The sequence below is a fragment of the Mus musculus genome, chromosome 7 (assembly GCF_000001635.26).
Source record: "Mus musculus strain C57BL/6J chromosome 7, GRCm38.p6 C57BL/6J".
Classification (NCBI taxonomy): Eukaryota; Metazoa; Chordata; class Mammalia; order Rodentia; family Muridae; genus Mus; species Mus musculus.
The window spans coordinates 109,377,224-109,389,778 of record NC_000073.6 but is presented as its reverse complement, the minus strand read 5'-3'; the positions used below and the strand labels follow the sequence as shown (position 1 = coordinate 109,389,778).

General features: G+C 40.9%; 1 protein-coding gene and 1 pseudogene across 19 annotated transcripts in view; both read left to right on the top strand.

Annotated features, from left to right (window-relative positions):
• Stk33 (serine/threonine kinase 33) overlaps nt 1–12,555 on the top strand; it is a 159,956-nt gene that overhangs the window by 49,390 nt on the left and 98,011 nt on the right. The window lies entirely within an intron of this gene.
• Gm9105 (predicted gene 9105) lies at nt 894–2,421 on the top strand (annotated as a pseudogene).

Here is a 12,555-nt window from a genome sequence, read left to right as displayed (position 1 = left end):
AACTGTTTGTTATCCACCTTTGAAATGATCATCTGCAGTTTTTCTTCTGCCCAGAACAACAATCACAAACATAAATTTTCTTGTGTAATTTTTCTTTTGCCTGGAACAACCATTTTTTCTTCTTAAGTAATCATATAAATATGTAAATCATAAAGTACAATTTATGCTGTTGATATGTTTGGGCCACTGTCTTGGAGCTAGCATCATAGGAAAATAGTGTTAATGTTCAAAAATCACCCCAAAGTTTAGACTTAGGATCTTTGAAAGATGTCTTAATAATGGGGACAATTTCAATGGATAAAATATAGGCTCATGCATTAAAAATGCTATTAGTGTTCTTTCAAGAGCAGACATCAATCTCAGAAATCTTGTGTACAAACATGACAAAATTGGTCTGTCTTACACTTTGATAAAATCACAAAGTGGTTTTATTTTCTCTACATTTTTATGAATGTGTAACATTTGCATATTATTACAATAGCTTGCACAGCCATTGAAACAAAAGCTATATGTTGTTATTGGTGCAGTTAAAAATGGATGCAGTACTTCCATATTTTGTGGGAATTATCTAGCCATCTTTTAAAAAACAAACCTGAAACCTTGTATATTTTACAGGTGGCTTAGTGAGTCTACAGACTCCATACTGCCAGTCACCTTCTCAATGTCAATGGGAGACACCTTTAATTCATGGCAACCTTCTCTCTGGTTGTAGGCAACCTCACACTCTCTTCAACATAGCAGTCCAGGTTATTGCTAAAACTGAGCATAGATTCTAGATGAAAGCTACTTGATATTTAAACTTTAACCATTAGAATTGAGTGTGTGTGTATGTGTGTGTGTGTGTGTGTGTATCAGTAGAAGATGCAAAGACTTTGGAAGACAGAATAAGGTGTTAGCTGAGGCATTGTTCCCTGGCTTAAGAAGTATGGGATGAATCCCAGTACTGGAGAGAAACTTGATGGGAAGTCCTTGATCAAGCTGAACTTTGCAAAGAACAGTGAAGGGCAGTACCACTGTCCAGTGCTGTATTCCATGTTCACTGACAACACCCATATTGTGACCATCAGGACAACTGGCAATGTCTACACCTATGAGGCAGTGGAGCAGGTAAACATCAAGGCCACGAACTTGAGGGATCTGTTGACCGATGAGCCCCTTTCCAGGTAAGACATCATCACCCTGCAGGACCCCACCAATTTGGACAAATTCAATGTTAGCAACTTCTTCCATGTGAAGAATAACATGAGAATAATAGACCCAGATGAGGAAAAGGCCAAACAAGACCCATCTTATTATTTGAAAAATACAAATGCGGAGACGAGAGAGATGCTACAGGAGCTCTACAAAGAGTTCAAAGGAGATGAGATTTTAGTAGCTACCATGAGGCCCCCTGAGAAGAAGGTTGGCCAACTGAATGCGGCCCACTAAGCCACAGGGAAGGTCACTGCATCCTTCACCTCTACTGCCATGGTACCCGAGACCACGCATGAAGCAGCTGTCATTGATGAAGATGTACTGCGCTACCAGTTTGTGAAGAAAAAGGGCTATGTAAAGCTTCACACCAACAAGGGCGACCTTAACTTAGAGCTGCACTGTGACCTGACACCAAAAACCTGTGAAAACATCAAGCTCTGAAAGAAACAGTATTATCTTTCACAGGTCCATCAGGAACTTTATGATCCAGGGCAGTGAGCCCACAGGTACAGGCACAGGTGGAGAGTCATACTGGGGCAAGCCTTTCAAAGATGGCTTTCAAACCTTTCACACATGGGCCGTGGGGTGCTCAGCATTGCCAATTCGGGGCCCAACACCAACAAGTCTCAGTTCTTCATCACATTCTGACCCTGTGCTTACCTGGGTAAGAAGCATACCATCTTTGGACGGGTTGCTGGGGGCTTTGACACGCTGACAGCCATGGAGAATGTGGAGAGTGATCCTAAAACTGACTGTCCTAAGGAGGAAGTGCGCATATGTACAACCACAGTGTTTGTGGACCCCTATGAGGAGGCCGATGCCCAGATTGCCCAGGAGCAGAAGAAGACACAGCATCAGGTGGATCCAGAGTCCAAGGTCAAGATGAATCAGCCCCAGCCTGGAAACCAGGGACCCCAGACATACCGCCAGGGGGTGGGCAAGTACATCCACCCTGCAGCCACGGAGACATATCGCCAGGGGGTGGGCAAGTACATCCACCCTGCGGCCACGGACCGATCAGCAGAGGAAGAACCATCGACCAGCATGGCCACCCCCACGGCCAAGAAAAGGCCCAGTCGGGGCTTTGGGGACTTCAGCCACCGGTAGCAGCAGGCTGGCCTCAGGGATCCTGGTAGGAATGCAGGGCTGTGGGCTTCTGGGGCTGTCCCTGAGCTTTCTGCCCTTGCCATCAGTTTGGGCTATGAGCCAATAAACCTGTTGCCTAAGGGGGGTGGGGGGGGGGAAGAAGGAACAACCTTTCAAAGAATCAGTCTTCAGGTGTGTTCACTTTACCTTCTGAGACTTTAGGCTCACTAAGGGAGCTTTACCTTTATTCGTTCTCCCTTCTACTTTCTGCTGTTGACTCCTTCTCAGCCCATTGCCAGAGGTGAACACTAGGCTATTTTGGTTTTCAGCTCTCTTTACCAGAAATGCTCTAGAAGCAGTAAGTTTCCCCTGGGGATAGCTCACACGTGTCCCATATGTTTCTTAGACATGTGTTCTTCATTGACTTTTTCACCATTGATAATTTCTATTTCAATTTTAATTTTATTTTTATCAAAACATTTTGGAAAGTATTTCCACGTTTTCAAATAGTAAATCTTCCTTTTTTTTTTCTTGGAAGTGGGTTATGGGGGTCTTCCAACTTTTAAACAAGTAAAACTAGTATGCATTTGTCTACTATTATTCAAAAATAAAATTCTGATTATTTTCCTATCAAGACTTTATTTTTTTTTCCTTACTAGTAAATTTTATTTTACGTTAGGGGACTTTGACTTTGCACCATGTGACCTTTAAGTATTTTTGCACTTACTGTTTTCCCATGCCTGATCTTAATACTTATGATCTGTTTCCTAACATTTAAGTGTAAGGAAAAATAGCTTAGCAATTCTTTGTTTCAGTCTACGAGCATCTTTTTCACACATGGAACTAGTATGCAAATACTTTTTTTCCATTTCCAGGCACTGTGGGGCGTTCCCCATGTTCTTGTTGCTATGGTGCAGTCTTTCTTCAGTTCTAGGCAAGGGGGCTTAGCACATTTTCAGCCCCACTCTCACTAGTTTATCTGTGGCCAGGAGAGCAGCATGTCCACAGAGAATCGCCCAGCTCTGCCACTCTCCTTGATTAATGTACTAGCTTACCCTCCTTGCCATTATAACAAATTACCACAAACTTAAATCAATATGAACTTATTATCATACAGTTTTGGAGGTCAAAAATCTGAAATCAATTTTATTGGGCTAAAGACAAGGTGTCAGCAAAGTCCAGGTTCCTTCTGGAGGCTCTCCGGACAAATCAACTGCCTTAGCTTTTGCAGCTTCTGAAGCTACATAATTCCTGAGGCCACAGCCTTTTTTCTAGATCTTTAACAGCTCTGCCCCTGTATCTGACACTGTTTTCTTACATAACTTCTTCTAAAGGCCCCTGGGGTTCCCCAGTACCTACCTAGATCCTCTAGGCTCTAGGATAACCATCTTGTAATTTGCAATGCAATCCAATCATCAAAATTCATACTCCCAGGTTCTGGGGACTAGAGCATGGATATTTTGAGGGTCCATTGTTCAACAGTAATGAATCACAGATCTCTCAAGGCCAAGATTTTCTAGGAAGCGTTAATACTGAATTGTATCCATGGCTCTTTGTCACTGATGCTCTAGCTACAGTTTGGTTTAGGAAAAAGTCTGGTTCTAGCTTCCTCTGATGCATATGTGAGAGCAGATACAATGCCTGCTCACGTTTTCCAGGTCCTATTTGCCTATGGGCTCTAGAAACTAAGAGAAATAATTGGGCTGAAGTTAGGCAAAAAGACTACACTTAATTTTCCAGTGGCCATTTACTTGAAAATTTTCTCTCTACACAGTAAAAAAGTATTTACTGAATCAAGGACATTTTGTGCAAAGTAACTTGAGGATTTAGCAGAAAATTCAGTTTGGTGGCTAAGCACAAGAACTCTGGACAGAGATTGTTGGTGTTCAAATCCCAGTTTATTTTCTACTAGTTGTGACTTTGGACAAGTCACATAGCCACAGTGACTCAATTTCCTTTTCTAAATAATGGGGGTTAATAATATTAATCCTAAATAATATTATAAAGATCATAGTAGACAGTTTTTCATGAATTTCCTTATTTATTAGTCTGTATGGGATGGGGTGCTGCTCCTGGGGACTAGAAGATGAATCGAGAGAACTGATTCTTCTCTCTTTATATTAAATGAGCCCCAGGGAACTGAACTCCTGCCCTGAGGTTTGACAGCAGGCACCTTTAACCCTCAAAGCCATCCTACTCCTGGCCAAGATTACATATAATGAGTATTCAGACAACTGTCTGATATGTGTTATTTCTATAAGTAGACTAAAATGGGATTATGCACAAAAGATTCAGCTTTTTTCCCCATGTGTTTTTGGATGTGAGATAGAGCCAGCATCTCACTGGCCTCAAACTCATGTTCCTTTTACAGGCATATACCACAAACACCTAGTTTGTGTGTATCTACCACTCTGTGGTAGCCGTATCACAGTTTTGAATTCTGCCTGCTCTGGGCCCGACCACTGGGGAGGTGAAACTCAGGGAGTTTGACTGTGCTTATCAACACTCCAGGGGCTGGGAAAGTGCAGTCTGAGATGTGGGTCGCTGTGCTTGTGGCCAGGGCTGTGGGGTTCTCAGACTGTTGGACATCCAGGAGCCACTGGGAGTCTTGGAGGAGCTGACAAAGGAGTCAGGGGCCCTTGGAGTGGAGACTGGCATCTAGCATGGGACCAGGGCTGGGCTGGGTGGTGGGGTGGGGTGGGGTAGGAGTGGGAGTGTGGAGCTCTGGCTTAGCTCAGCAGTGAGGTGATTGTCCTTAGCTTGGCAGCTGGCCTTGTGTGGGAGCAGAGAGGCCTTCTACCAGAGAATTAAGCTGTGGCTCTGTAGGCTAAGACCTTCTACATGTTCCCCTTGGTGGAGGTAGATGAAAGAGACAATCTATGTTTATCTATATTGTTTATTGGCTGTTCATTATGGAAAATGGGTGCATTCGTACTTCTCAGGGAGGACCTGAGTTTAAATAACTTTTGCAGGGAGTAATGTCTGGGAAGGGAAGCTTATTGACTAAGCCCTCAGGGCCTCTAGGTATCTCTTTAGCATGGAGAACTCTGTTCTGGCCCTTACCTGGGGAGTGCGGCACAAGGTCCAGGCCAGGAACTTGGCAGGGAGTGGGGAGTCACCTAAGTCTCAGGTGTGTGCCCATTGAGTCTCTGGGACTCAAACCCACTTTACCTTGCCAAGCTTCCTGGCATGGTTTTACTGTCCCACAGAACTTCCTAGAGATGTTTTGAGTTGAATTAAGTATCTATCATAGGGTAACTCAGAGTGACATGACCAAATAGATAAGATGCCTTATTCATTATCTTGGTGATGGACTTAGTTGCTGAGTCCAGCCTTGCCATGTAAGGGACAGTGTGACATAGTTCCCACCCCTGGAATAGAACCAGCAGGGCATGGGCCTCCCCGAGTGTTGATGGTTGCTGTGGGTATAAGGCTTGTTACTTCATGTTCCTCCTTTGGGAAATATTCTCCCTGCAGAGGTTCTCAGGGAATGTTCTCCCTGCCAAGGTTAATGACTCCATGATGGTAGGAATCCAGGAGCAAAATGGTAAATGCTGAGACCTTCAGGACAGCCCTTAAGGCTGTGGGAAAGAACTCTGAAAACATGAGTTCAAAAATATATAATTTCAACTATGCAAAATATAAGGATGCAATATGAATTTTATGAGGAGCTTCACAGATCTAAAAGAACAGAGGCAGCTGCATGCACTAAGAGCCTGCTCATTAGATGCTAAGGAAGGAGATAGGAGATTTAGGAGTGGTGATCTCAGGGCAAGAGCCCATCCAGCTAAGTTTTTTGTTTGTTTGTTTGTTTGCACTTGCAAAGGCTGGCAGATTCCTGGGTTAAGGTCAGCCTGGGACAGAGGGAGTTTATGTCCATGCCCAGGCATGATAGGAATGATAACTTCAGGGCAGGGTCCTACCCACCTAGGTTATTGTTTGATTACCAAAGGCAGGCTTATCTCTGAATTCTTTTTTGTTGTTAAAAAAGAATGTGCTTGATGTCTTTTTCTAGCTACTGGGGTCGTGGGATGCTGATTCATGGGATAATCAAAGGAGTAATGACTGAATTGATATGTAATTAAAAGACTGGCCTTTTGATTTGCAAAAGATGAGCTATCCAGAGAGTTTTTAGAATAGCAAGAAAAAGCTGTCTTGAACAGAACAAAGACAGAGCAATTAGGAAAGGAAAGCTGTCTTGAGCACAGCACAGGCTGTCAGCTTGTAACCCACCATTTGACTTTGAGTCATTCTTTTTGCTGCTCCCAGACACCCCTTCCTCAGAACCCCTCTCCAAGCTGAGGCTGGTGCTTGGCACTTAGGTTTTAGGCTCTGGCTTTAGGTGTGAATGCTCATAAATATAATATTATCTGTAGCCTAGGATAGTTTGGATTCAAGTTTATAGATAGATATAATACTAAGCTCATACGAAACTCATATGTAAGACAGACAGACGAGTACTTGTATGCTTTAACTCATACCTCCTTGATTCTCTCTCACCCCAGTATTCTATTATTTTTTCTATGATTTGCTTATTTTGGATCCTTTATGTAAGTTGTATCATATATCTTTATCCTGTACTTGGCATCTATTGAGTTATCCATGTGATTTTTATCCTTACTTTTGTTAATATGCTATATCACATGAGTTGATTTTTATTTAATTATTTATTTCTATATTTTATGTACATTGGTGTTTTGACTGCATGTATGTATGTATGTATGTGTAAGGGTGTCAGATCCCCTGGAACAGGAGTTACAGATACTTGTGAACTGCCATGTGGGTGTTGGGAATTGAACCTGGGTCTTCTGGAAGAGCAGCCAGTGCTCTTAACTTCTGATCCTTCCCTCCACAGCCCCCCCCCCCCCCCCCGTGAGTTTCTTTTTATGTGTTGAACCATTCTTGTATTCCAAAGAAAAAGTCACTTGGTTGTGTTATGTTACCTTTTATTATTTGTTTCTTTGTATTATTTTAAAAGTGTGTGTGTGTGTGTATGTGTGTGTGTGTGTGTGTGTGTGTGTGTGTGTGTGTGTGTGGTGTAAGTGCTCTTGAAGGCCAGAGGCTTTGGATACCCTGGAGCTGGAATTACAGGAAGCTGTGAGTTTCTAGGAATTGAACTTGGGTCCTTTGCAAGAGCAGTACACACTCTCAACCACTGAGCGGTCTCTCCAACCCAATGTTACCCCTTTAATGTACTCTTGAATTCAGTATGATAGTATTTTGTAGTTGAGATTTTATACCTATTTTTATCTGGGCGTTGGGGTATAGTTTTGTTGTGGTGTATTTGGCTTTATTTTTGGAATAATGTTGCCGTCCCCAAATGAGTTTGGAAGTCTCCCTTTTGCTGCTCTTTGGAAGGGTTGGGATTGATGAAGAGGCTGGGATTGATGATTTAAACATTTGGCAGAATTCTCCATGAAGCCTGATTCTGAACTTCTGTTGTTCAGAGGTGACTTTCAAGTAATCAGTAACCCATCTCCTCAGTTATGATAGTTTCAACTTTTTGTTTCCTCAATATTTAGTATTGGTAAGTTACGGGTTACTAATAATTTTCCCGTTTTTTTTTTCTGGGAGTTTTGTTTGTTGGCATGTAATATTCACATTGGTCTTTTAGGCTTCTCTTCAGTTTAGTGGCATTCTTATTTTATTTAAATGTTCATTTTTCTTAGTTTATTAAGAGTCAAGTCTCTCTCTTCCTTATGTTTTCTTTTTGATTCAGTCTGGATGCATTTTGGAAAACTGTGTGTGTGTGTGTGTGTGTGTGTGTGTGTGTGTGTGTGTATGTGTGTATAAGAGAGAGAGAATGAGAGAGACAGAGACAGACAGAGACAGAGAAACACACAGAGAGAATACGTGTTCACACATGCTGTGCTATGCATCTGAAGGTCAGAGGACAATGTTATGGAATCAGTTCTCTCCTTGCCTTCTGGAGATCAAGCTTAAGATGTCAGGATTGGGTGCCAAGTGCCTTTATCCTCGGAGACATCTTGATGTTCCTGGATGCCCTTTTTTGATTTGTCAGTTTCCTAATTACAACCCAGCTGAGTTTCTCTGGCAGGTAGGTGCATTCCTTTTTAGGGTTTGCAATTGAAATTCTCAGATCCTGCATTCTTTTGTGAACTAAAGTTTCTAGAAGGAAAAAAGCCACACCCAAGTTCAAGATTCCACAATGCTGATAGAACTTGAAGATTGTAGAGAGTTAATGTTGTAAATCCAGAACAAAAGATCATTTTGGGTTATGTTTAGTTCCCTTAATTGCTCACCTTACCTTGGTGCCTTACTTACAGCCTTTGACTCTCATGCAAAGTCTTTGGAATGCATTGTTAGACCACTTAGTTCTTCCCACCCTGAACCAGCAAGGCTCTCAGCTAGCAGAGACCTGTAGCAGAGACTTCCTGCCTGCCTGCAGCTCCCACCAGTGTACTGGGAAAAATCTCTTGACTTATGACCTTCTTTCATTCTATAACTATAAAATCTTCAGAGAACTGTTTCCATGATTGAACATGTTATTAGGGCCACTGTCAATCATATTTATTGAATAATTATTCCATATTCCTTTGAGATAAGAGCAGTGTTTTTCATTAATGGGTATTTTTTTGCTAATTTTTGTAACTGTTTTATTACCAACCAAATTTCTTTCTTTTTATCTCCTTGAGTCAAGGTCTGCTTCATAATTTAATGTCTGAAGTCTCAGTTGAGTTTTTATTCTAGGTTTTATTCTTGTTTGATTTTGTACTTGGTTTCTTATTTTAATGTCAGTTGTGTGTCAGATATATTCTGCAAAATTGGAGAAACAATTCAAGGGAGGTCATGTTCCTCTAGAGGCAGATCATATTTATGTTTGATGGCTCCTGAGGACACTACCAATCCAGGATCAATTTTATGGACTGAGAGGATTTGATGCCTACTACTGTAGGTTATAAATCCTTTTTTTTTAAAAAAATATTTTTATTAGGTATTTTCCTCATTTACATTTCCAATGCTATCCCAAAAGTCCCCCATACCCTCCCCCAACTCCCCTACCCACCCACTCCCACGTTTTGGCCCTGGCGTTCCCCTGGACTGGGGCATATAAAGTTTGCGTGTCCAATGGGCCTCTCTTTCCAGTGATGGCTGACTAGGCCATCTTTTGATACATATGCAGCTAGAGTCAAGAGCTCCGGGGTACTGGTTAGTTCATAATGTTGTTCCAGCTATAGGGTTGCAGATCCCTTTAGCTCCTTGGGTACTTTCTCTAGCTCCTCCATTGGGGGCCCTGTGATCCATCCAATAGCTGACTGTGAGCATCCACTTCTGTGTTTGCTAAGCCCTGGCATAGTCTCTGAGATCTACCTCAGTGACGTGGGGCTTCCTGGAGCTTTCAGCCTTTGTAGGCTTTAGCATGCGTTTAATTCTTGGACCCCAGGAGGATATCAAAAACATCTCTGTCTCCTAGCTGTATCTTCAGAAAGTCACAGTGCTCTCCTCCCTGGACTGCCATCCTTTTCCACTTGTGGCCTGGTGATTTTGTTTTTCTTGCTGGCTCTTTCATGCCTTTGCAAATTTCCTTCTGGGTTGCCTTTTTAATTGCTCTCAGCACACTGGTTAGTCTGAACTACATTGTAATGCACAGCCCAAATGTCACTGTCTTTGTGAAATATTTTGACCCCCCCACCAGGTAGAATTAATCACTCTCCCCACAGTCTTATGGGAATTGTATAGTATTTATTACAAGTGATGTGTGTTATATTTTATTTATACTTCCTCTATTCTCCTGCCACTGTAAACAACCTTTGAAGATTGTGATCTTCTTAGTTGAATTTCATATTACAAAAGATATTCCAAGCCTTTTTTAGGGGGTCTTGCAAGTCATGAGACTATTATTTTAGTTTATAGATAATTCCACATTTTCAAATAGAATCAATTTGTATCTGTTTTAATACAATGTCTCTAACTAAATCCCCCCACTCCCACCCAGCCTGTTTTTATTGATGGTTAAGTTTCTGAGTTAACCCTCAAAGAAAACTTAATCTACCATTAAGCTAAAAATGAAATGTTTAAAAGTTGTGAAAAATGTGTTAGTAGTGATTATAATAATTTATAAAAAGAAGCATCACAACTGAAGTAAGATTTCAAAATCTTGAGTATCTGTGATTTAAAAAAAGCAATCATGATTTTAGGATACAGAAAAAAACAATTGGAGATGTCACCAGGATTTCGAAGGGATACCTTGGTCTACAGGCACTTGTAGTCTGGTAGCACTGTGGCTATTGGAATGGGATTCTAGTTAGATAACCAACTTCATCTTGGTTGGCAGTAGATAAGTTAGCCCTCAGGCATAGTGCCTTATGGTGACACAAGCAAACATATAGAAGGGAGAGCTTCAGTATCAGATGTAATAATACATCAGGGTTAATGCATCAGATGTGAGGTTCACAGATGTATGGGGGGGTGGGCTTGGAAGTTAGAAGAGGGGGTCAGATTCTCTGGATCTAGATTTACAGTTGGTTTTGAGATGGTCAAATACATGTGTTGGGAACTGAACTAGGGTTCTCTGCAACAACAGCAAGAACCCTTACCAATTCAGTTACCTCCTCAGCCCATGTTTAGCAAGTATCTTATATGTTTACATTTAAAAACCAGAAGATTAAGGAAGTCTTAAGTGAGTGTCCAACAACATTTTGAAGGCCCTTCCCTTTGTGGCTATTTAGAAAATGTGTTTCCTTCTAGCCTTTGCCAGTGAACCTACACCATCCTTCAAGATTTAGGCCAAATATTACTTCCTGTATGAACTCATTTTCTGCTGTTGTTTGGTTATTTGAGACAGTGTCTTACTGTGTCTTTCTGGCTGTCCTGAAACTCACTATGTAGACTGCTCTGGCTTCTAATTCACAAACATCCTCCTGTCTCTGCTTTTCAAGTGCTTAGATTAAAGGTGTGTGCCACTGTGCCTGGCCTCTTAAGAACTGTTAATTTACACATTATTGAAAACTCATCTCTCCTTTCTTGAGAAATGGTAACATGGTAACTATGCCTACTTCTCAGCCTTTACCTTGCATTGTAGTTATGGGGATGGTGACCAGGGTTTCTATATCTGTGCCCTCTATTTCTGCAAGGTCAAGAGCAGATGCTTACATAAAATAGATGTCAAATAAGTTTGAACTATGAAGAAATGAACATACATACTGCTGTATTAATCTTTGTGTTTTGGAAGAAAGTATGAGTACAAGGAAAACATGAGACGTCACTAGAAATAAAGGAGGCAATCTATAGGCTTTGGGCTGAGCAGGAGGCGTTTTTATTATAAATCCATTAGCTCGTTGTATCTGTGATGATCAACTACTCAAGACAGACTGTTCTTTACCTTTACCCTCAATCTTTATTTGAAACAATAGATGATTCAAAAACAAATGTGCATATTGCATTCCATATAAGCAACTTGCTTTGGTAACTTTTGTGGAATTATATTTTATAAAGTTATATATTCTCTTATATTGAGGAAACTTCAAAATATTACTATTTTATAATAAGTGAAGATTATGAGAGCATTAAGGCATGATCATTATAAGTCTCTGAATCTACTGGAAAGTCGCTATTAAATTCTACTTCTAAATCTAGGCACAGTGCATGCAATTGTAATCTTGGCACGAAGGAGGTGGAAGTAGGAGAATTATTGTGAGTTTGAGATCAGCCTGGGCTATATAGTGATTTCCAGACCAACTTGAACTATAGAATGATATCATGTCTCAAAAAATCATATATTTGGATAAACTTTCATGGGTCTAAGTGTTGTTCAAAGTGTTGATTCATCACAGATTTTGGAAAGAAGCAATGCTATTTGTACAGTTATAAAAAAATGAAGTAGAGTTACATAAGAGGTTTCAACTAAAATATCTCTTTCTATGGATTTCTCCAAAAGATAAGATGTAATAACCAAATAATAATTCTTTAAATGAGAAATATTTTAAAATCTTAATTTTTTGTGTGTGTACTGTGTGTTGTATTTGTACGTGTGCGTGTGTTGCTGTAGGGTCTGTACATATGCAGAGGCCAGATGGGTGGCGATGTCAGGTATCCTTTATTGCTTTCCACCTTATTCTCTTGAGAATGTTTCTTTTCTTAAAATTAGTGTCTTGTACTGGCACATTCATGTTTATTTTTGTATTTTTCACAATAACTAAGACATGGTGCTATTCTAGATGCCTATTAACAGATTAATGGATTAAGGATATATGCACGCGCGCGTGCGCACACACACACACACACACACACACACACACACACACACACACACAT